Source organism: Thalassophryne amazonica, chromosome 17 (assembly GCF_902500255.1).
Source record: "Thalassophryne amazonica chromosome 17, fThaAma1.1, whole genome shotgun sequence".
NCBI classification, from domain to species: domain Eukaryota; kingdom Metazoa; phylum Chordata; class Actinopteri; order Batrachoidiformes; family Batrachoididae; genus Thalassophryne; species Thalassophryne amazonica.
The window spans coordinates 43,444,343-43,468,025 of NC_047119.1; the positions used below are offsets into that span (position 1 = coordinate 43,444,343).

General features: G+C 40.0%; 1 protein-coding gene across 1 annotated transcript in view; it reads left to right on the forward strand.

Moving 5' to 3' along the window:
- cntfr (ciliary neurotrophic factor receptor) overlaps positions 1-23,683 on the forward strand; it is a 617,831-nt gene continuing 594,148 nt past the window's right edge. Inside the window, exon 1 of the mRNA XM_034192939.1 lies at positions 1-221. The gene's annotated coding sequence lies outside the window, so the exon portion shown is untranslated. The remainder of the gene's footprint in view (positions 222-23,683) is intronic.

A 23,683-nucleotide genomic window follows, 5' to 3' on the forward strand; every position in this document is an offset into this window, starting at 1 on the left:
CAGGCTGTTTAAAACAGCCTGAGCGCGCTCACTCTCAGCAGTGTGAGACACGGACACGGACCCACACGATCCCTCGCGCTCTCACGCTCTCCCGCGAGCACGCACTCCCACACATGCACGTGCGCCGAGAGGGTAACTTTGGTGTGTGGGACTGACTGACGGGGATACACGCCGGGAGAAAAAGCGCCGAGCTGCGCACGCCGGACGCACGGGACGAGCCTGTGAGTAGACGCGTCTTCCTCCGCTTTGCTTTGTGGAGTCTTTGGCTGTGCGCTGAATGATGATGATGAGGAGGAGGAGGAGGAGAAGAGAGGAGGCTCTCCATCACCCCGGGTGTCGGTGTGCACGCCGGGATGCTGTGCATTAGGCTCTGGAATGCCAGGAATGTCTTTGAGTCCGGACCGAGTCCGACTGATGCCGAGCAGATTGTCACAGCCGCTTGTGATCAATAGAAAGTATTGATATGCAGATGGAGCGATGTGCCTCGGACAGATGAGTGATGTGACACATGAGTTTGTCTGCGTGCGTGTCCGACTGTCTGTCTGTCTGTGTCCAAAATCTCCCGGAGCTGCAGACCCGATCATTCAGTCAGTCCACAGCAAAGCAGCTGGTGTCCAAAAGAGACAGATTTGAACTTATTCAAGCATTTCAGATGCCGTTGTTGCTGCTCCTCTTGAAAATAAGATGGTTTAAAATCAGGTGTATCATTTAAACAAATAGGAAAATGGTTTAAATCTAATCTGGTTGAAACAACCAAAGATTGGTTGAAATGTGTCAAATCCAACCAGTCTGTTTTTAGAGTGTGTCTCATTTTGAACTGTTTTTAAATGACTTTTAAACAAATAGGAAATGGTTTAAATCTAATCTGGCCAGGAAATCTGTGGATGATAAAAACGCCTCCTCCTCTAAAACATGTTTTAAACCTCATATAGTGGATCTTCAAATTGGTTTACACCAACGGATATATAAGTGCTTTTTGATAACTTTCCATGATCTGCACTGGTTTTGAGCAGATATTTCAGTTCAGACTGTTTTGAAATATTTCTAAACCAGAAGTAAAATGGTTTTAAATCAAATACACCCTAAAAACAGATTGGTTGAAACAACCAAAGATTGGGTGAAATGTGTCAAATCCAACCAATCTGTTTTTAGAGTGATATCTCATTTTGAACTGTTTCTAAATTTCTTTTAAACAAATAGGAAATGGTTTAATCTAATCTGGCCAAGAAAACTGTGAATGTTAAAAACACCTCCTCCTCTAAAACATGTTTTAAACCTCATATAGTCGATCTTCAAATTGTTTTACACCAAAGGGTATAGTATAAGTGCTTTTTGATAACTTTACATGTTCTGCACTGGTTTTGAGAAGATATTTGTTCAGACTGTTTTGAAATATTTCTAAACCATAAGTAAAATGGTTTTAAATCAAGTACACCCTAAAAACAGATTGGTTGAAACAACCAAAGATTGGTTGAAATGTGTCAAATTCAACCAATCTGTTTTTAGAGTATCTCATTTTGAACTGCTTTTAAATTTCTTTTAAACAAATAGGAAATGGTTTAATCTAATCTGGCCAGGAAATCTGTGAATGTTAAAAACGCCTCCTCCTCTAAAACATGTTTTAAACCTCATGTAGTGGATCTTCAAATTGTTTTACACCAAAGGATATAGAGGTGCTTTTTGATAACTTTCCATGTTCTGCACTGGTTTTGAGCAGATATTTCAGTTCAGACTGTTTTGAAATATTTCTAAACCAGAAGTAAAATGGTTTTAAATCAAATATCTCATTTTTGAACTGTTTTTCAATAACTTTAAAACAAATAGGAAAATGGTTTAAATCAAATCTGGCCGAAGAGCAGCTTTTAAACAGTACTAGAAACCTGTGGAATGATTAAAAAGGCCTCATCCGTCAAAACCAACTAAAACACATCTTAATCTGGTTTTAACCTCCTTAAATTGCATATGGTCAGTCTTCAAACTGTTTTACATCAAACTGTATAGAATGCTGTGGAGTGCTTCTCAATCACTTTACATGTTTTGCACTGAATCTAAAATGGTTTGAAGCATATCTAATTCAAAAATAAAATGATTTTAAATCAAGTTTCTCATTTTGAACTGTTTTTAAAATCCTTTAAACCAATAGGAAAATGCTTTAAATCCAATCTGGAAAAATAAATCTATAATCACTAAAACACCTCACTCTACTGTAGATATAGTTGATCTTCAAACTGTTTTACTCCAAAGAGTGTAGAATACTTTTTAAAGTGTTTTTCAATAACTTTACATGCTTTGCACTGGTTGTGAACAAATCTTTTAATTAAATTTAATTAAATTAAACCAAAAAAAAATGGTTTAAAATCAATTTAGTCATTTTCAACTGTTTTAAATGCCTTTAAACCACTGGGAAAATGGTTTACATCCAATCTGGAATAATGAAAACTGTAATCATTAAAATCCCTCATCCTCTAAAAGATTTTAAAATTGGACTTTGATCTGGTTTTAACCTTATTAAGTGACATAGTTTATCTTCAAACTGTTTTACATGAAGGGATATACATTGGTTTAAAGTCATTTTTAGTCACTTTGTTCATGTTTTAAACAGGTTTAGCCCATATATCTGTAAACAACCTCAAGCCAAAAGTACAACAATTTATAACCAACTAGAAGCACTCAGAGTGCAAACCTCCGCCAAGGCCATGGGGTCACTGACGCCATAACATCTACATGCCGTGGAATCATTGAACCTAAAAAAGTGTAACAATAACCTCCTTGGCGGAGATAATGATGTTTGCTCAGTAGTAAAAAAAAAAAGTTTCATCTGCTGTGACTGGATAGCATGTATCTTTAGCGCTTGGCATCACAGTTTATTGCAACTTGCACCTTTCCCAGAAGCTACTGTCATCTGAGCACTGATATTGATATTGCATGTGCTTATAGACAAAAACAAGACAAAAAATTCAATTTATTATTCAACTAAACTGCAAATATATGAATTTTTTAACATTTATGAAACACTTCTCTAAACAAGGCCATAGGGTCACTGACCCTAAAGAGATTCCCTCCTTGGCACAGTGATCTATTTATTTTTGTCTCTTTCTCTAAAATTGTATATAATAATCATTAGATTATTAATATATAAACAAAAATAAATTTAAGAAATATTACAATTTGAAAACAAATGCACCCGAACGTGATGACAGCTGCAACTGCTAATGCTAACTTTTAACATTAAAAATGCCATAGACATGCTAACGCATTAGCACTAAAATTTAATCACTTGTTCCTCTTGTCATTTCCAACCACTCCACAAAATTTCATCAAAATCCGTTCAAAACGTTTTGAGTTATCCTGCTGACAGACAGACAAACAAACAAAAGCGACCGAAAACATAACCTCCTTGGCGGAGGTAATTATAAGTAATTTTAGTTTGAACTGTTAATAGACAGTTTTGCATAAATATATCAACCTCTAAACCTAAAATTTCTTAATCTCGTCTCAGTTTGGTTAAATTAAATATAACTTGTATTTAAACTGTCTTACACAAGGAGAAAAATAGAATAAAGTGCTTTTAACCCACTTTTCATCATTTTGCTATTGTTTAAAATACCTCCAACCAGTGGATAAAATGTAGGCCAACGTAAACTGGTTTAAAATTTGTGGTTCAGAAATGGCTCCATTCAGTGCAAAACTGAAGCTGATTTTAACCACGTGAACCTGATTTGAATGGGATAAAATCCAAATTCAGACCATTAATTACCCAGTGTGCATGGTTTAAAAGTGCTTTAAAAAGACTTCAAATGTGTTAAATGTAAACTGTAAGTTGTTTTTCAAGGGTTTTATGCACCTGTAAACCAACACTAAAGGTGTGGGTGTGGCCTATTCTGTTGAAATCAGATATATGGTGTGGTACAGTTCTAAGGATGGTTGGTTTGGTTTGGAGCACTTATTAACTGCTTTTAGTGTGTTTTAAACCAGTTTCAGCCAGTCACTGGCTTCACGTGTCTCCAAACCAACCACAATAAACCAATAGGTGTGTTTCAGAGAAATCAAGTTTTAAATGGCTCTCTGTATAACTATAAGGCTTCTTTTCCTGGGTTCTGATGAACTCTGGTCGGCTTTGCAACATGTATTTTTTTTATGACTTATTTAAAGTGGTCGACAGACTAGCTGATTAAAATAATCGTTGTCAACACAAGTACATGACTTTGCCTTGTTTTCCACTTGATGGACTACAGTGTGAATTCCTCAGAGAGGATCGCAGAGTTGAGAGGAGGGAGAAGGAGAAGAAAGCGGAATGAAGGAGAAAGTGGAGGGGAGGAGGTGCTGTTAAGACGCTGGCGGGGGGCACTGAAAAGGCTGACACTGGCTCGGACAATTAGCCTGGGGAGTCCGTCCTGGGGTACTATTCTGAGAGGGGCTTTGGTTCCTGGGCCCTGGGCGCTGGGTCATGGGATGCCTTGACCCCTCCAGTTGACAGGCAGGCATGGGAGCCATTATCACGGCCTGATTGATTAGCATGGAGCGGAAATCCCTTTTCTCTTCTCTCCTTGGGAGAAGACGACAAGAACTTTTTGTCCTTTTGCTGCTGGTTTAGTGTCTCTGGTTCTGGTTTTCTTGGACCATCATCTGGTCTCTTCGTACCATCTGAGGGGTCGGTCACATTAGTACCTTTTCTTTCAATATATGGAGAAAGTTTTTGCTTGGTTCAGTGTTTCTCACCTTGAGTGGATTTTGTATGATTCAAGGAAGTGAAATATTTACCACATTTCAAACTTTGAAGATAATTTTGTCCAGTCAATCACAAGCTGATTTCTAAAATAGCTATTGTGCTAGCTAGCTGTCTCACATTATCTCATTAAAAAAATCCCACACAACAGGTGTAATAACTGTTCCAGGAGATGACTGATATAGTTTTCAATCAATTGTGAAATACGTTAGTTGATGGTATAGTGCATTTCCTTTGTTACTTTAGTCTGGTTTCTACAATGACTAAGATGGATAGCTTTGCTAGTTAGCATTTTGCTTGGCCAAACATGAGCACATTGAATGTTTTTGCAAGTGCTGACTTTACTAAATTTAACATTATGTAGTTAGACATTTGTCTATAGGGACATTAATGGGTCTCAGTTCCCTTTGATCTCAATTGTTTGGTTATTTATTTAACTAAGAAGCTGCAAAAGAACCTTACATCATCATTTCTTACACCATCAACTGTCAATAATTAACAGCTGAAAATCAACTTTTTAAAGAATCTTATGTTTCTAATTTAAGATTTTATTTATTTATTTATTCATTCATTCATTCATTCATTTTTGAGCAACTAACTGGCATTGACCCTGTAGAGTAGTAGATAAATGGGTTTTAAGTGGAGTCCAATTGCTATATCTGTTGTATAATAATATCAGTTGATGGCTGGGACCCCATCACCTCTTGGTCTCATTAGGTACAAGAAACAAAGCCAAAGCAACCAGCTGCCATTCGTTTTCAATCAGTGGCTGTTTTACATTGACAAGAGTGACACGTAGCCACTATACTGCCAACTAGGTGGAGCCAAAATGGTAAAAGGCTGTGACATGGTGACTGCTAATCCCAGTGAAGGCACCTTAAAGTATTTTGGTTGGTTTGTATTAATTTATAAGGAAATTCACATTTAAACTGTAAAACATCAAACCTCTATTACATTTATTTGTTATAAGAAGTTTAATAACAAAATGTTTTGAATCACTGCCATTTTTATGTATGCATCGTATATATATTTTTTCTTTTTACTCCATAGGTTCACTATTGGCCCCTGAAAAATAAATATCAATCATGCTCTTGTTTCAGCTGATTGTGAACTTGTCTGCACCAAGAATGGACTTTTGTTTAAAGAACATTTAAAATTCTGTAAATGGGAACTAAATTTATCATAAATGATTATTCTGCTTATAAACTGTTTTAAACCACGTTTCAACTCTATTTGTAAAATTTAAGAAAGTGTGTAAGTAGTTGTCAAACCCCACCATCCTTTGGATATGTGACTGTGCTTGTTTTCCTCTAAAGACATGCACGCCTGAAAGCAGGAGAATTTAAATTTTTTGCTTAAATAAATTGCTGAAGTTATTCTTAAAATTGTTTGAAATTGATTGCAGTTGAGGGTGAGAATCATTAAACTTGAAGGAAAATCAAAAGGAGACTTTGGTGTATTTCTCTTTCATTGTGTCTCCTCTCTTTCTCTCCCCTTTGTCTCCCCCTCCTCAGATCTGGACTTTAGCTGAGTGTTTAGCCCGGCTCACAGCTGATCAAAGTGATGCGTGTCAGGCCGAGCTTAGTCCAGCCACTCCTAATGGAGCGCCGTTTTCATGCCTAGTTGGTGGTGGAGCGGGAGGGAGACACGGGCGGCTGAGGAGGAGGAGGTGTGGAGGGTGTGAATAGAAAGAGTGGAAGGAAAAGTTCAAGGGAGGGAAAGACGGGCAGACAGATGGAGAAAGGCGTACAAATAAGACTGACAGGCGAACAGAAGCGGGCAGACGGTAGTGATTAACAAGCGAAGACTGAAACCCATCAGGCTGGTTAGAGACCAAGTGAAAAAACTAGAGCTGCACTGATTAGAGTGCAAACAGAAGATTAAAATAGCATATCTGCAGAGTTACGCATTTCAAATGTTGAACTTTTTAGCAATATGTTCTAATGGGGAAAAAAGGAAAAAACAGATGAAGTGTTGACAATTAGCTCCTCCCCATACCTTAAGGTGGAACTCATCAGTGAAATCACCTGTTGAGGGGATTGGTTGGAACAAAGATTCACACCCTATTAGCTTTTAATGTGACATGGTTAACCGGCCTGAAAAGTTTTATCTAACTTTGTCACTAGTGTTTGAAATTTTTTTGTAAATTCTACCCTAGTCTGGTATGAATTTGCAGGTAAATTGCTCATATGCTCGTTATGTTGCAGCCAATCATGTTTAGCGCTGTTTGTCACATGGCTTTATGACGCTTTATGTTCCAGGATACGGTGGTCAGTCTGATAACCCACTCACTGCCATGCTAAGATCTGAGCTAGTTGTGACGAGTTCTCAATACCGTATTTTTCTGAGTATGTCGCGTGTTGTTGTTTTATTTACTTACTTTTTTTTTTTTTAATTAGCTTAGGAGGCCTGTCAAATTGTGGCCAGCCTGAGGCACACCTGTGCAATAATCATGCTGTCTAATCAGCATCTTGATATGCCACCTGTGAGGTGGGACGGAATATCTCGGCAAAGGAGAAGTGCTCCCTAACACAGATTTAGACAGATTTGTGAATAATATTTGAGAGATATAGGTCTTTTGTGTATATACAAGTAGGAAATGTTTTAGATCTTTGAGTTCAGCTCATGAAAAATGGAGCAAAAACAAGTGTATATTAGGGTGTCCCAAAAAAATACAACATTTAAAACACTCGGTTTGACCCTTAAATGCTACAAACATAATCACTTATGTTTCTTTTTTACTTGCAGAGACCCTGAAGTTTATGTTGATGCCAAGCAAGACTCAGGAAAATGCCAAGATTAACCATACTACAGCGAACAAAAATGATTGAGTTTTGGCACCAGACTAAGAGTGTCAAACAGGTGCAGCGACTTTATGCTAGACTGACAAAATGCAGGGCCAATATTGACATTGGTATGAAAAACTTCAACCTTTCAGCTTTCTATCCAGCCATAAATTTATTTCCTAGACATATGCTTTGACCATTTTCTTTGCTGATAAAATGTTGCATATTTTTTTCAGACACCCGATATGTAGATTCTGGGGCATGAAAGCACTCAACAAAACACACTCCAATAATAAAAGAATAAATGCAAAAGAAAAAAGCACAACAATGCACAAACAATTGGGTTTTCTTTTTCTCCTTCTATACACATTTTTTGGCAGGTGATGACTTGTACTCCTGAAAATACACGTTTCAGTAATTGGTTCATTTGATTTGATGTGATCTTCTTTTGACTTATGGTCCACTTGGAACCACAAGGATTCCACCCTATTCAAATGCACCTTTGTAAAGTTTGAAGGATTAATATTATTGATTTTATTATTATTTCAGTACTAGTGTATAAAATATGCAGGGTTTTTTGCCGTACCGCCCACTGATATTTAAATGTCAGAGCAGTGATCTTGTGACAGGAAGGTTGTAGGTCTGAAACCTTACTGGGTGGACGAAAATGTTGATGGTGAGGGTGAAGGATAGTGCTGGAACAACAGAACATGTCCTTGAGCAAGGTCTTTAATCTTCACATTGCTGAAGGCTGACTTGTGAAAAGAGTGAATGACAGACTTGGTTGTGACATGCTCTCAGATGGAAATACACTGCATCTAGTGTTTTAATCCGCAGACCTGTGTCTTGGTCAGAGGACTGATGTTGAGTCTGATATCTCTGACTGTGAAAATGACGCAAAGATTCCAGTGTCTGCTGACTTTTATTTGTGCACAGCGTACACTTGAACTGGCAAAGTTGTCACACAACTCTGCTGCATTCACATGGTGGCGGTTTATGACAGATGGCAAAACGGATGTTCTATTTTTTTTTTCTCCATAAGAGGGTGACAAGAAGTTCCACTACCACTGGCTAGGACAATGGTACACTAGTAAAATACAGTATGTGCCCTCAGAAGTTAAAAAAGTAAAGTATTTTTTTCTGTTCACAACCAAAACCCAATTCGCAATATTATACAAATAATTGTTTGAGTTCAATGGCTTTGCCTCGTTGAATGGTATGTTCCATCTTTCACCTCCATGAAATATTCGTACCTTTGAAAGAAAGTAAAAATATTGATTATTTGTTTTATATAACCGCTAAAATAGATCCTTGTCATTTGATATTCTATTAACCCTCTGGGGTGTATACGACGGCTGGGACCAAGCTTTACTAAATTATAAATAACTTTTTAATAACATGCATGGGCGCAATTTGGTGGGGGATAGGGGGACATGTCCCCCCCCACCTTTTCAACCAGGGGGGACAGAATATGGTATGTCCCCCCCACCTTCTGACATATATGTGTGTATTTGAAACATGCTATGCCAGTCTTATGTGCAAACCATGCCAGTCTTATGTGCAAAACCATGTCAGAATAGTATCTTTGTCTCTGCAAGTTTGTATTTTTAGCAGCATTGACTTGTTTACAACACCTGTTTCTTGTTTGTCACATTCGGAATTTTCTGGGACTGCATTTGCCCAGATTTGAAACCAAAAATAGTTGCCTCTAGGGACTAGTGTCTACACATATGTATCAATGGACCATATGCTAATTTACTAAATTCTGAAAGTTAGAAAAGGAAATCAGAAAAGCTATCTGGGACCTCAGAAAGCCCATCTGCAGTTATTGCTTGATCTCCAAAATCAGTCTATGCAAGCAAAATTATGTTCAGTATGAGTGTTGTCATTAGTGCCACTTCGAAAATTAAATTCATGATAAGTAATTTATCCTAAACTTATGATCTGTTGTTTTTTCAAACTTATGCAAAAACAAATCTTGAGGAAAAAAAAAACAGTATGCAATAGTTAATAATTATTAAGAGCCTGTTCTTTCATATTTATGAATACATTTTAACACATTGCAGTTGTTTTTTTTTGTTTTGTTTTTTTTTAGTGAAAACTCAACCTATCATTTTTTTTGAGTTCTACACATGTGGTGATACCTTATCTACACCAGGATGTTAATAAAATCAATGCTGGCTATTCTCAGAATAAAATACTTATATTCACAGTTTCAAATTGCTTAAGTCAAATGGTGTCCACTTTATGGTCTTCTCACAACATTAAAATTACTGTTCTGGATGCTCAGAATGCATCTGAGCTTATCTAGAAACCGTTGGCCTAAAGCGGCCCCCAGACCCCCGGCCTATGGGCTTCGGTCCTACGGGCCTCGCACTTTGTCCCCCCCAGTTTCTAGTTCTAAATTGCGCCCTTGGTAACATGAGATAGAAACTTACTTTTTTTGCTGAAAAGTTAGTGTGTTTGTGTGTGTGTGTGTGTGTGTGTGTGTGTGTGTGTGTGTATATATATATATATATATATATATATATATATATATATATATATATATATATATATATATTTTTTTTTTTTTTTTTTACACAAGTATCCTTTATTGACCGGGTTTCATTCATAAAGTCAGTGGTGTGGGTGCACGTCTCTGTCTGAGGCTGTGACTGTGAGCGGCACAGTGCAGGGCATAATAATCTGCGAGCAGCAGCTCGGTTATTAAAGGCGCAAAGTAAAAAAAAAAAAAAATTGTAGGGCTTGTCGAATAATTGTAATCACTAACAACAAGTATTTTTGCTAGACATTGGTCTAGCAGAGGAAAATATCAACTAAACATAAGTGAAGAGTTAATGGTCCGTGTCCACAGACAACACAGGCACGGCAGCAACATCCACCTGTTTATTGACCAAATGTCACAGACAAAGTGACAAGAATAACCAAAAGCACTTACTTATGGATTAAATGTTGTCTCCCTTTTTCCTCCGTTTGTGGCTTTGCCAACATGCTCAGCTTTCCGGCATATTCCACCTGTTTCTTGAGACTAATTCAGTGCATCCAGAAAGCAACTCAGTGCGTGCTGTCCACTGAGTTGCCCGGATCCAAAATGGTGACCACACCTCCTTGCCGGGACGCGGCTCAGTGCGACTGCGGACTCTAGTTCTCATTATGTGTGTGGTCTGTTTGCATGCCACCAGACCTGAAAAAAACCCAAACAAATCTGAGGGAAACCTGACTCGTGTGACATTGCAGAGAGAAATTTGGCTGCAACATTACAAAAAAGTTTTTTATTTTTTTCTTCAATGCATAATTGGGTTGCTATTGTGACATAATACTGCAGCTAAACAGCTAAAACCATGTTGTCTGTGTCAATTAAGGATTATTGTTGTTTTCTGTCCACTTAACATTGGAAAATTACTGTGTAATTCTGCAACATTCAAAATGTGACAGCAGTTTCTCAGCGTGTTCTGCCGCTTTCCTGGTGCTGGTTATTTTCCATCTAGTTAAATTAAACTTACGCACCACCTTTGATTGTTCTCTTCTCATCACCTGATTTTCTGTTTCTTTTTTCATTTGTACTCACCACGTCCACTCTCTTTGCTCCTTTGTTCTTTAACTTGTCCCGTCTTTACCTCATGATGCCAGTGTTTGTGCAAAAGTAAAAGCAGGATAATATTTCCCTGAATGTACTTAACGGCTGGACAAACATCCTCCGACAGATGTCTCCATCAGAGCTGAATGTCAGTGCTGGAACGCGCATGGCGGCTGCAAATTGGAAGCCCGTGTGCAGAGGGGGCGAGAGAAATAAGTAATCAGAATTTTTCCACCTTTCTGAAGAGAAAACGTGAAGAGAAACTTGTTTCTGAGCTTTAAAAATTATGGAAAATAAACAAAAATGTGTTCAACAAATAAAGACAAAAACATGAGCTGCCGTTCTGAGAGGTTGCAGAGAAACATTTTTTTTGTTCAGCCCACAAAATAAATCATTTGAACAAGTGGCTCTTACTTTAATTTAAAATTATTGTACCTTGGGATGAATTTGCTGACCTGTTATAGACGCAGATGAGGAATAATCCTCAGTGTTGTTCAGATTTGAATGACCTTTTGTCTGTATTTGCTCAGCACTGCCCAATTTCAGATCATGCTGTTCTGCAGAAACTCTGACTTTGTCAATCCATCATGTGTATTTGAGCACCGGCTTTGGAACTGTTCGAGAGCAGTCCAGCATCTGCAAGTCCCATCCATGGCAAACGTGCACAACGGACGGTCCGACCACACACGTTCTTCCCCTCCGATCCCCAGCTCCCAGCTCCGGGAGCAGCCAGGAAACTGGTGTAACATGTGGCTTTCTAAAACTCATGTGACAAGGCTTAATTGGGGCCAAATTCTAAGAAAATCTTGTCGCGTTTTCACAGTCGTGGGTGCATTTAGATAAGAGCTCTCAGCAAGTGGCCTGTTGAACCAAAGAGAACCAGTGCGAGAGAAGAACAAGGGTATATACAAGGCGTGGGAGAAGAACACCATCTTTAACTTTTTACAACTTTAGAGGCTTGTTGCACACAAAGCGTTTGTTTCACAGAATGTCTCGGGATGAACAAAGTCTCCTTCTAAAGAGGAACTTGCAGAGTTTTTTTTTTTTCTCTCTCCCTGAATTTGAGATTGTTTTCCCCCCTAGAAAATAATGGTAGAATTCAGAGGAAAAGTGACTTTTCACCAAAATCCTGTAAACTACAGTGTGTCTGATGTCAGAGGCAGTTTGAACTACCATATTGCATTGTGTCCTGTAGGGGGCGGTAGTGGGTTTGGAGAGCTGCCTCTCTACCTTTTGTGTTGGCCACTTTGTCTCTCTCTCCCTCAGACTGAGGTTGCTTTGGTGTCTACTCTGGTCTGTTTCAGTTGGACCATAGTTTGTTGCCTGAGGTACTTTAGTTTGTTTGGAGTCCACGTCCAAGTCGGCCATGGTGCAGCTCACATCTGGTGAGAATGCAAACCCAAACAATGGAGCAAATAATCAAACCAAACAGGAATTCTGAGCGTTATCTAGTTTGTTTTGCTATGAAAAAATATTGCAAGATGACATGCAATTGGTTGACATGCACGTCTCAGTGATCCCCCCACAACCTCCCCAAAGGGCGACGGTTCTGCGCATCTCGTGAAAACCCACAAAAATGCAAAACAGTGTTAAGTGTTCCATGAGCTACTTATTCTGAAACAGGGCTTTGAACCAGAATTTTTCCCAACTGTTCCAAACAGAAACAATATTTTAACACTCACAGTTTTGGGTTCCACCCCAAAATTGACATTCCTGAACCAGTTAAACACATTCCATGTCAGCTGTGGGACACTGAAAACACTGTATATGTCATACCTGTGCGTGGTGCTGTAACGCCCCTACAAAAAAATAGAGAGGACAGGACAGCATACTGTAGCAGACAGCAAAGGCTACAACTTTCCAAAGTGGGACACTGAGTAAAATAAAGCATTTTAAGCGAAAGAGGATCAGCACTAATTCCCTGAAATAGACTTATTGTGTATTTAACTTGAAGCAGAGTCTTTGTGTATTTTTAGAAGACACGGCGCTGTGTTGCTCTCAGCAACTGGGCACAGTCCTCATGTGACCATTCATACAGTTCCAAGTGTTTCATATATGAAAACCATTCACACACAATAAATATAAAGTCTTAATCCAACCTGTTGCATCGTTTTTGTTGGATTCATCATCACAGCCTGACGATAAGACGTTCTTTTTTGAAAGACAATGTCTGACAAATGCTTTAATTCTTTATCGTGGAAATGACTGAAGAAATGCAACGTTTTTAAAGAAGTCCCTCATCACAGTGTATTCAGATAATCCATTGTCTCAAAAATAAATTCCATCAAGACAAACAAACAAAGAAGTCTCGCGATGCTTGTCTGCTCCTGGTACATTTCTCAGTCTGAAACACAGAACACCCATAATTTATCCCGCCAACAACAACCAAAACAAGAGTAATTGGAGATTTCTGACGACGTCCACCAATCCGGATCACCTCCAAAATTCAGTGGCGTCTTCCATCCCCTAATATCAGTCTGTGGTTCAAATTTGGTCAGAATCCGTGAAGTAGTTTTGACGTAATCCTTAAAAGCCTATAGAGTGAAATCCTGAGCCAGAATCTGGATCTGGATGCAGGTTAATTCCAAAATTCAGTGGAGTCTTCCATGCCCTAATATCTATCTGTGGTGCAAATTTCGGGAAAATCTGTGAAGTAGTTTTGCCGTAATCCTTCAAAGCCTATTTAAAGCGAAATCATGATCCAGAATCCAGATTTGGATCACCTCCAAAATTCAGAGGAGTCTTCCATACCCTAATATCTTTTTGTCATGCAAAATTGGTGAGAATCTGTGAAGTAGTAGTTTTGATGTATTCCTTCAAAGCCTATATAAAGTGAATTCTTGATCCAGAATCTGGATCCAGATTTAGATCACCTCCAAAATTCAGTGGAGTCTTCCATGCCCTAATATCTTTTTGTGGTGCACATTTGGTGCAAATCCATGAAGCAGTTTTGATGTAATCCTTCAAAGCCTATATAAAGTGAAGTCTTGATCCAGAATTTGGATCACCTCCAAAATTTAATGGCGTCTTCCATGGCCTAATATCCATCTGTGGTGAAAATTTCATCAAAATCCGTACAGTAGTTTTGACGCAATCCTGCTAACAGTCAGACAAATATATAAATAAATGCAGATGATTTTATTACGTCCTTGGTGAACGTAATAAGAGGAAGTGAGTGACACTGGGTCACTACAACCGGAAACCTTTTCGAGAACAAAAAATAATGGTATTAACCCGTTACCATTATCTTAAAATAAAGACTCTGTTCCGGAACATCAAAAAATATAAATATTCGTTCCTAGCAAAATATCAAAAGTTTGTGGTTTTTGTTCCACAAACTGGTTCAATGCCTGGTCCTGTCATATAGTCCAACAAGTCTATGGCATCCCCAGCAAGTTGACAGATATCACAATTAGTCTCAGTGTCGAGCGGTTTTGGGGGCGTGGGGTAACCTCTGTCTTCTTCCCAATAAATAACAACCGTTGTCACGGATCTGTTCTTGCTCCTCCTATCTTCAGTGCTTGTATGGACTGGGTGTTGTGCAAGGCTTTTGATTTCAGCAACTTTGGTGCTTTTGTTGTCGAGGAGAGGTCAATCAGTCCTCACTGTTCCATGTGAGAAGCTGAGTGAAGAATTTGTGTCTGGGTTTGTGACAGTGGCATTCATGTCTCTTGGAATTTAACCTTTAGGAACAAGAGACATGATGTTAGAGGTGTTTAGTGATGCCAGTTCCTTTGTAAGAGCTCAAAGGTCCAGGTCTTTAGGGTCCATGTGTTTCCAGCCATACTGTATGGTTGTGAGACCTTGATGCTAACCAGTGACCTAAAATTGCAAATTTTAGTTGGTACTAGGTCTCTTAAAGGATCTATTGGTCCCACAGGAATGTTTGTGTTGACTGTACAGATATTTTAGAAGACTCTACCCATATCATGAAGGAATGCCAGCTATGACATAATGGATATGTGGCACATATTTCTATGTATGATCAAGGGTGCAGGGTCTTTGGTGTTGATAATCCCAACACCTGGAAAATCATCTCATTAGGCAGGTCGATAGCTACTTTTGGGAGGTGAATTTGAACCGGTGGTCTGCCTGAGTATTTGCCATCCAGCACTCAGGGAGATTCTGTAGTGTGGTGGATGTGGTGACACCAGTGCATGTTCCCACTCATGACCTGGTGGAGTTTTCCTGCTGTACCGAAGTTGGGACTAAATCAACCGAGGCTAATGATAGCTCTATTAGCATCACTTCTTAATGGACTCAGACTTGTCACTATGGCATGAACCCCCAACCATGAACACAAACAGCACTTCTGACATCCTTTGTCCTTCAACACATCTATCTAGGTGTCATTGCCAGGAAGAAAGAGCTGACATTCTAAATGGTCGTCTCTTATTTATCTCTTTATCAAACTCTCATGTCATTGGGGTCGAGCAAAATCTAAGGAAGTGGCCTCTTCATTCCAGTACGTGTCGGTTGTTCAAGCCTTCAGCTGGCTCTGTGTTTAGCCGCGTAGCGTTGTTGCTACAGAGGCAACAGAAGAGTTTGACTTGTCTAACGTTGTGATCAAAGCCCATCAGGGATGAAAGCAGAGGAATAAGGAAAGCCTTCCATGAATATTAATGAGTTGCCCTCCAAATTACTTGCAAACCAACCGCGGGGTATGTGTGCACACATTTAACGTGACACCACTGTCCCCTCCAGCAGGGGGCAGACCCTGCAGCTAACGGACACTCTCACTTGGTGTGTTCTCACAGCTGCTGTTAAAGTAAATATACATGCGCCAGATAAACACACATATTTGTACTCTGACACATGAAGCGTTTGCATTCAGCACAGAGAAAATAATTTTGGTTTGGCGCACACACTCGCCCCACCAAGAAGCACAGCCGCAAATGTGCCTTCAGGCTACGAAGGGTAAACAGCACATGAATACATGATGAAAGTTGTGAGACACTCTTCAGACATTCCTGGAGGCGATAAAGGTTTGAGCTGTCCATTCATGCTACAATCAGGGCCATAAATATTTGGACAGATGTTTTTGTTACTTTTCCTATCACAGCATGTTAGAGGTGAACACCAGTCCTGAATGTGCAGTCAGCCAGTGGTATTTATTTTTATTCATAACTGCATTTGTGTTGTATGAACAGTGGCATATCTGCAAAGCTGTGTTTTTTGTCCCTTTTTAATAAGACCAGAAGTACCTGTACAAGAACACCCCCCCCCCCCCATTCATTTTATGGTCCAGTGTGAGGTGGAGGGGGGCAATGGTCACAAAGGTCATGCTCAGAGACACTACAACACTCAATTGCAAGCAGGTATCAAACCCACTAATTGGTAGTTTACAGCAAAGCCGAAGTCTGGACTTTGCAGTTAGTGGCGGTTTTACAGTGAATTAGAACACTTGGAGACGCCTCCAAGTGCCCCTCCCAGTAATATTTGCACAAAGAGCCATTTTTAATTTTAAAAATCAGGTGCACAATCTCCTCCCACCTCCAACATTGCCAAAAGACAATGAGGCAGTTCTGCACAAAACAGTATAAATGATCAGAACTTCAATAAATATACACTCTATACGAGGTCTGTTAGAAAAGTATCCAACCTTTTTATTTTTTTCAAAAACCATATGGATTTGAATCACGTGTGATTGCATCAGCCAAGCTTGAACCTTCATGCGCGTGCGTGAGTTTTTTCACGCCTGTCGGTTGCGTCATTCGCCTGTGAGCAGGCTTTGTGTGAGCAGTGGTCCACCCCTCTCGTCGGATTTTTATTGCGAATAAATGAACGATTTGTTTCCAGAAACTGTGAGAGACCTCCAGGTGGTAACCATTCGGAAAATTCATATGGCTTTGAGGGACGATTTTATGGGGATTATACAGATTAAGGAGTGCTCCAGCCGGTTTAAAGACCACCCACAGCTGCTGAGAGCGCGCCGCGCTCCGAGCGCCGATCGACAGGCTGAAACAACCAGATCATTTCCAACGTGAAGGCTTTGTTGATCTGGGACGTCGTCTGACTTACACAAAAATGGCAGGAGACGTGAACATCAGTACTTTTTTGGCACATTCCACCGTTACAGGAGTTTTTTTTCATGGAAAGAAAAGCGGAGGGATGCGCCACCGTGCCGCTCATGCCGCGGCACAAAACCACCTCCGTGTTGGTCTCACAGGACGGCTTTGAGATGGCTTTCAGACGGCTTTCGGTGGTTTTTCAGTTGTGTGACTAACCGAGAAATTGTGGATGAGCCTGGACATGCCAGAACATGTCCTGTGAGGCTTCATCACGGCGTTGCTTTGCGCCATGCGGCTCCACCGCGACGCATGGAATTCTTCCGCACGTCTGTCTCAATGTGCCGAAAAAGTGCTGATGTCCACGTCTTCCGCAATTCCTGTGCTAGTCAGAGGATGTCCCGGATAAAACACAGCGTCCAGATTGGAAATGAACGGCACATTCCACTGTTACAGGAGTTTTTGTCATGGAAAGAGGAGCGGAGGAATTCCGCGCGTCGGGACGGAGCCGACAGGCGTGAAAAAACTCACACATGTGCACGAAGGTTCAAGCTTGGCTGATGCAATCACACGTGATTCAAATCCATATAGTTTTTGACAAAAATAAAAAGGTTGGATACTTTTCTAACAGACCTCGTACATAAAAGTGGCAATGAAGACGCCATCAGCAAGTGACATGCAGCTAGTCTGCTTGTTGGCTATAAACACACAACAAACAGACTAAAATGTTTGATTTTAGGGTTTCCAAACATTTTTGACCATTAAACTTCACCAGCAAAGAAAATGTTAGCGGACTGAAAGTTATCGGAAGATAATTGGGCCGATGATGGTTTTAAAACTTATCTGAAAAGCTAATCCGATAGCAAAAACACAAACACAGAAAATGAACCTTTCCAATTTTTTATTTTTTTTATTTTTTTTTTAACCAGTTAATCACAACAAGCAACACATCTGCATACAGGTACAATCTCTCTCTCACACACGCACACACACACACACACACACACACACACACACACACACACACACACACACACACACACACACACACACACACACACACACACACACACACAAACATAAAAACAAACAAACACATACCCATGCACACTTTCATGAAAATGAAGTCGGGTTCCATCCCACACGGCTGACTTTATTTTCCCAAATCTTGAACCCCTTATGTCTTTTTGTGCATCAAAATGCACAACAGCTTGGCATTTTCAGCAAAGAAATCGGTAAATAAACCTGATATACAAGCAGATAGTTAACGGCTAACACGAATTGGGCCCTAAGAATGCACCACGAGTCACTTGACCGTTTTCTTCCAGAGTCTAGGACCTGCCACGGCAAAGGCACTCATTGACTTAAGTAAAATGACACTCGCATGGAGTAAGTACAATGTGATTCAGGACTATCTGTATTAAGGTTTGTGTGGCTCTGAGGCACAGGAGTCGGCTACCATCCTCATGATTAGGGTTTGATTCCCGACATCTCATCCAGGAGAAGTTCTTGACCATTTCGGGTGACAGTCTCCACCATATGCCTTTATACAAGTTAATATCTGGCACTTGCTGTCATTGTTATGGTGCAACATCATTATGGTGTAAATTTTGTTGAAATTAACACCACTACTGCAACACTTTAGATTAAAATATCATGATACTGTAAGTTTTACACTGACAAAAGTTGTTCCTACAGTCGCAAAGTAAAGTTTTTTTTTTTGTTTTTTTTTGCTTTGTTGCACGTCCTTTGCAGGTCACTTCACTAGAGTGAAGGAAGTGGTATATATTGAAGGTAAATTGGTGTGTGTGTAGTTCAGAGGGTAGCCAGATTCAGATGAGTAACAGTTTTGGGGAAAATGATGTTTCCGCCTGGTGGTCACAGGCTCTTAGGCTCCTGCAGTGAGTCTGGGTGGGATTTTTTTCTGAAGCTGAGACCTTTGTCCGGGTAGCTTTGTGATAAATGTCTTTCATGGCTGGGAGCTGGATACCGATGATATGGTGGACCACTTTGACCTGCTGCAGGGCTTTCTGGTCTGCTGACCAGCAGTTAATGTTATACTAAGAAGCAGCAGGTTGGAATGCTACTAAGTATTGACTTTGGAAAGAATTTTGGGTGGAAGACGGGTTCTTCTCTAGAAGTGCAGGTGTTGAAGCTTCTTCTTTTATTCTAGAAGATTCGTCCCATCCTGTCTATGGCTGATGCAGAGACCCTGATTCATGCGGTTGTCTCTTCTAGACTGGACTACTGGAATGTTCTATTTTCTGGTTTACCACAATCCAGCATTAGGGCTCTTCAACTGGTTCAAAATGCTGCTGCCAGACTCTTGCCAAGAAGCAGAAAGTTTGACCACATTACACCCATTTTGGTGCCTCTTTAATACCTTCCTGTCTCTGAGAGGTAGGATTTTAAGGTTCTGCTATTAACCTAAAAAATTATTCACTAGCAGCTCCCTACTTAGCTGACCAAATTAAACCCAATGTACCAGCCCGGGTTCTGCATTCTCAGGGTGCAGGACTACTTTGTGTTCCTAGGGTGAATAAAAAGTCTGCAGAGCCACAGAGCCTTATGGTGCACTTGTTTAGTGGAGCAATCTCCCTGTGGAGATGAAACAGTCAGATTCTGTAGAGACTTTCAAGTCCAGACTTATGATGCATTTATTCTCCTTCTCATATGGCTAGCATGCTGGCATAGTATGCAACTATGCTTTCTATCTGTTTAAATTAATTGTATTAGACATGGCACAGGTTTTGGCCTCAACTTCGTCTAAATTCTGGGTCTGTTAGTGTAGTTTACGGCTAGCGGCCAGCGATCACCTTCGTATTTTCTCTGATTTCATGTATATTTACTGCTGATGAATTATACCTTAGGTATGGTTTTTCTGGCAGACTGATTCTGCTCTTTTTCTCTCTGTCCGAGGTGCAGAGGGCATTGCACGAGATTGGCGTCTGCAGACAACGGGATGATGGACTGAAGCTGATGCAGCAGATGATGTTTTGATTTCCTGTTTTCTGTTTCTTCAGCTTTGTAAAAACCTTGTCACTGTTAGAATGGTCTAAGCAGTTGTTCACCCCTATGAGTCTGGTCTGCTTGAGGTTTCTTCCTCAGTATAATCACAGGGAGTTTCTCCTTACCACTGTCGCCTATGTGCTTGCTTGCTCTAGGGATTGGTAAGGTTAGACCCTAATTGTGTGAATCATCTTGAGGTAGCTTTGTTGTGATTTGGTGCTATATAAAATGAAATAAATTGAAACTGAAAAAAATGCTCATTGTGGATGAGATTGGTGTAGTAACAACTCAAGTATTCCACACATACAAAGAAATTAAATCACAGATGTTATAAAATTATATGTAATAATGTGAAATGGCACAGGGAAAAAGTATTGAACACCTGAAGAAAGGAGGCGCAATAAGGCATGGAAAGCCAAGACAGCAGCTGAAATCTATTAGTAATTAGGTAGCAATCCTGCCCCTTTTCAGTGCAAATTAATATCAGCTGGTTGTCCAAAGTGATGACCTCTAAAAAGCTGCTTCATGATGGGTAAAAGCAAAGCGCTCTCTCAAGATCTTCACAACCATATTGTTACAAAACATACTGATGGCATTGGTTACACAAGGATTTCTAAACTCCTGAATCTTCCAGTGAGCACTGTTGCGGCCACAATCTGGAAGTGGAAAGTATCATTTCACCATAAACTGGCCATGACCAGGTTTTCTTTGCAAGATTTCTGACAAAGGGCTGAAAAGAATTATCAGAAGACTTGTCCAAGCCATGGACCACTTGTGGAGAGCTTCAGAAACAGCTGGAATTAGCAGGTACATTTTTTTTTCAAAGAAACAGTAAGTAATGCACTCAACCATGGGCTGTATGCATGCTCAACTGAGAATCCATTGCTGAAGAAAATGCATGTTGAAGCTTGTTTAAAGTTTTCTGCACAACATTTAGACAACCCTGTGAAATGCTGGGAGAATATAATCTGCTCAAATGACACCAAAATTGAACTCTTTGAATGCCATAATACATACCATGTTTGGAGGTCAAATGACACTGCACATCACTCCAAAAAAACCCCAAAAAAAACCACACACCAAAAGTTAGGTTTGGAGATGGGAACATCATGATGTGGGGCTGTTTTTCAGCATATGGCACTGGCAAACTTGGTAGACTGGTCAGACAGAAGCCACTCCTTTGTAAAAGGCACATGGCAACCCACCTGGAGTTTGCCAAAAAGGCACCTGAAGAGCTCTCAGACCAGTGGCGGCTGGCCCATAGGGGGCGCTTGGGCATCCCCCTCCCAGATGTGAAGGGGAAAAAAATTACAAAATATATATTTTTTTAAAAAAGTATTATCAGTGTCAGTTTTACTTAACAGTGTGTGCCTACATGTAATCTGAATGATTAAAAGAAAATTTCCACCAACTGAGTCTCATACAACAGTGCATTTCCACTGACAGAAGCACTCTGAGCACACACAAGACACTTATAGTCAAACTAAGTTTAGCAAAGCGTTTAATTAAATGGTTTTGTATACTTAATTTGTTTTGTCCTTTACACTGTTAATTAATTTGAACCAATTTAATTTAAAGCTTTTGGTGTTATTAGTTAGCCGAATCATTTAATTTAAGTTATTCTAGCTTCTTTGTTTTGCTCCCATTACACTCAGTAATGTTCATGCAAATTATTACCTCAATTTTGTGAAGTTTAAAAACATGTTTTAAGTTATTTCACTGAAGTCCGAATAAATTACATGTTGCAGTTCAAGTTTTACAGTCAAACTGTTTATTTTAAAACTATTGTCAAACTATATGTCCAACTGTGTTAATTTTGCCACACACACTCTCTCTCTCACACACACACATCCTCTCTCTCTATTTTAACATAATCACTCAGTCCCCCACTCATCTTAGAACCCCCCCAACTCATTCATTCGCACACAAACAAACTCTCTCTCTCTCTCACTCACACACACACACACACACACACACCACCTCTCTCCCTCTCTTTTTTGGAAGGTGTTGTAAACATTGTAGTATGTACATAATGTTCTTTTTTCAATTGAGGAATATTTCCATATTTTGAAAGAGTCTAAATTTGCAGATATTTTCTATTCTGTTAAGGTCGGTGTCATTGTGAAACCCAGGATCTGTTTGGCTGAAGATAATGTCAGTGCAGTACAGTTTGGTGTACTATGTGTGTAATTGGTGTCAAATGGTGAAATGTTCCTTGCTGAAGAACTTGTGTTGTATTGTATTTGATACTGTTCCTTTCCAAAGTATAAATGAGGCCTAATATAGCTGCAAATTGTTAACTTTATCTGTGAAACTGCTGATTTTGAGAAGGACATTAAATGATTATTTTGGAATTGTAATTTTACGACTGTTCATTTGAATGCCTGTACTGGACTAGGAAGGGAAATCTATTGGCACACCAGCCCCACCAAGAGTCTTTTTCACCAGCCGCCACTGTCTCATACCATGAGAAACAAAATTCTCTGGTCTGATGAGACAACAATTGAAGTGGTGGTGGTGGCGGCAGCAGCATCATGCTGTGGGGTTTTAGAGCAGCAGGAACTGGGAGACTAGTCAGGATTGAGGGAAAGATGAATGCAGCAATGAGATATCCTGGCTGAAAACCTACTCCAGAGTGCTCTTGACCTCAGACTGGAGTGATGGTTCATCTTTCAGCAGGACAATGACCCTAAGCACACAGCCAAGATATCAAAGGAGTGGCTTCAGGACAATTCTGTGAATGTCCTTGAGTGGCCCAGCCAGAGCCCAGACCTGAATCTGATTGAACATCTCTGGAGAGATCTGAAAATGGCACCGACGCATCCCATCCAACCTGATGGAGCTTGAGAGGTTCTGCAAGGAGGAATGGGCTAAACTTCCCAAAGATAGGTGCATCAAGCTTTTGGCATCATATTCAAGAAGAGCAAAGGGTGTGACTACCTACTACTACTGAATTAAAGCTTGAAGAATCACCTGTGGAGGCCGTTTTGAATTTCTAAGTGGGTGCCAGGAGGATTCATCGGGAAAAAGGCAGTTCAATGCTTGTGAGCTACTTCTAAAAAAGATTTATACAAACCCAATTTTACACAGCATGTTTTTCATCTATTGGAACCTAGGCAGGGGGTCAGGGTATTAAATTTCAAAACTTTGCAAAATAAGGACTACGCTAAAAAATATATTAGCCTGTTTTAAATAAAAATATTGAAATAAGTAAGCTGGCAGTAATGGCAGGGATACGTGATGAGGCCCAGGTCACAAAGAAACAAAGACACATTGTTAGCTAACCTAACAGTCTGAGGTCTGTTGGTCAGGAAGTCCAGGGTCCAGTTACAGCAGGAGGGGCTAAGAGTAGTTTAGTAGTTGGATTGGAGGAGATAATATTATTAAAGGCAGAGCTGTAATCAATGAACAGCATCAGGATGTATGTTTGTATGATGCAGGTGGTTCTGGGCAGAGTGCAGGGTGATAGCAGTGGCGTCCTCTGTAGACCTTTTGGGACGGTGGGAGAATCGATGTGTGTCAAGTGGTGGCAGGGAGGTAGAGTCTTTAATGTTGGCCCGGACCACTTTCTCAA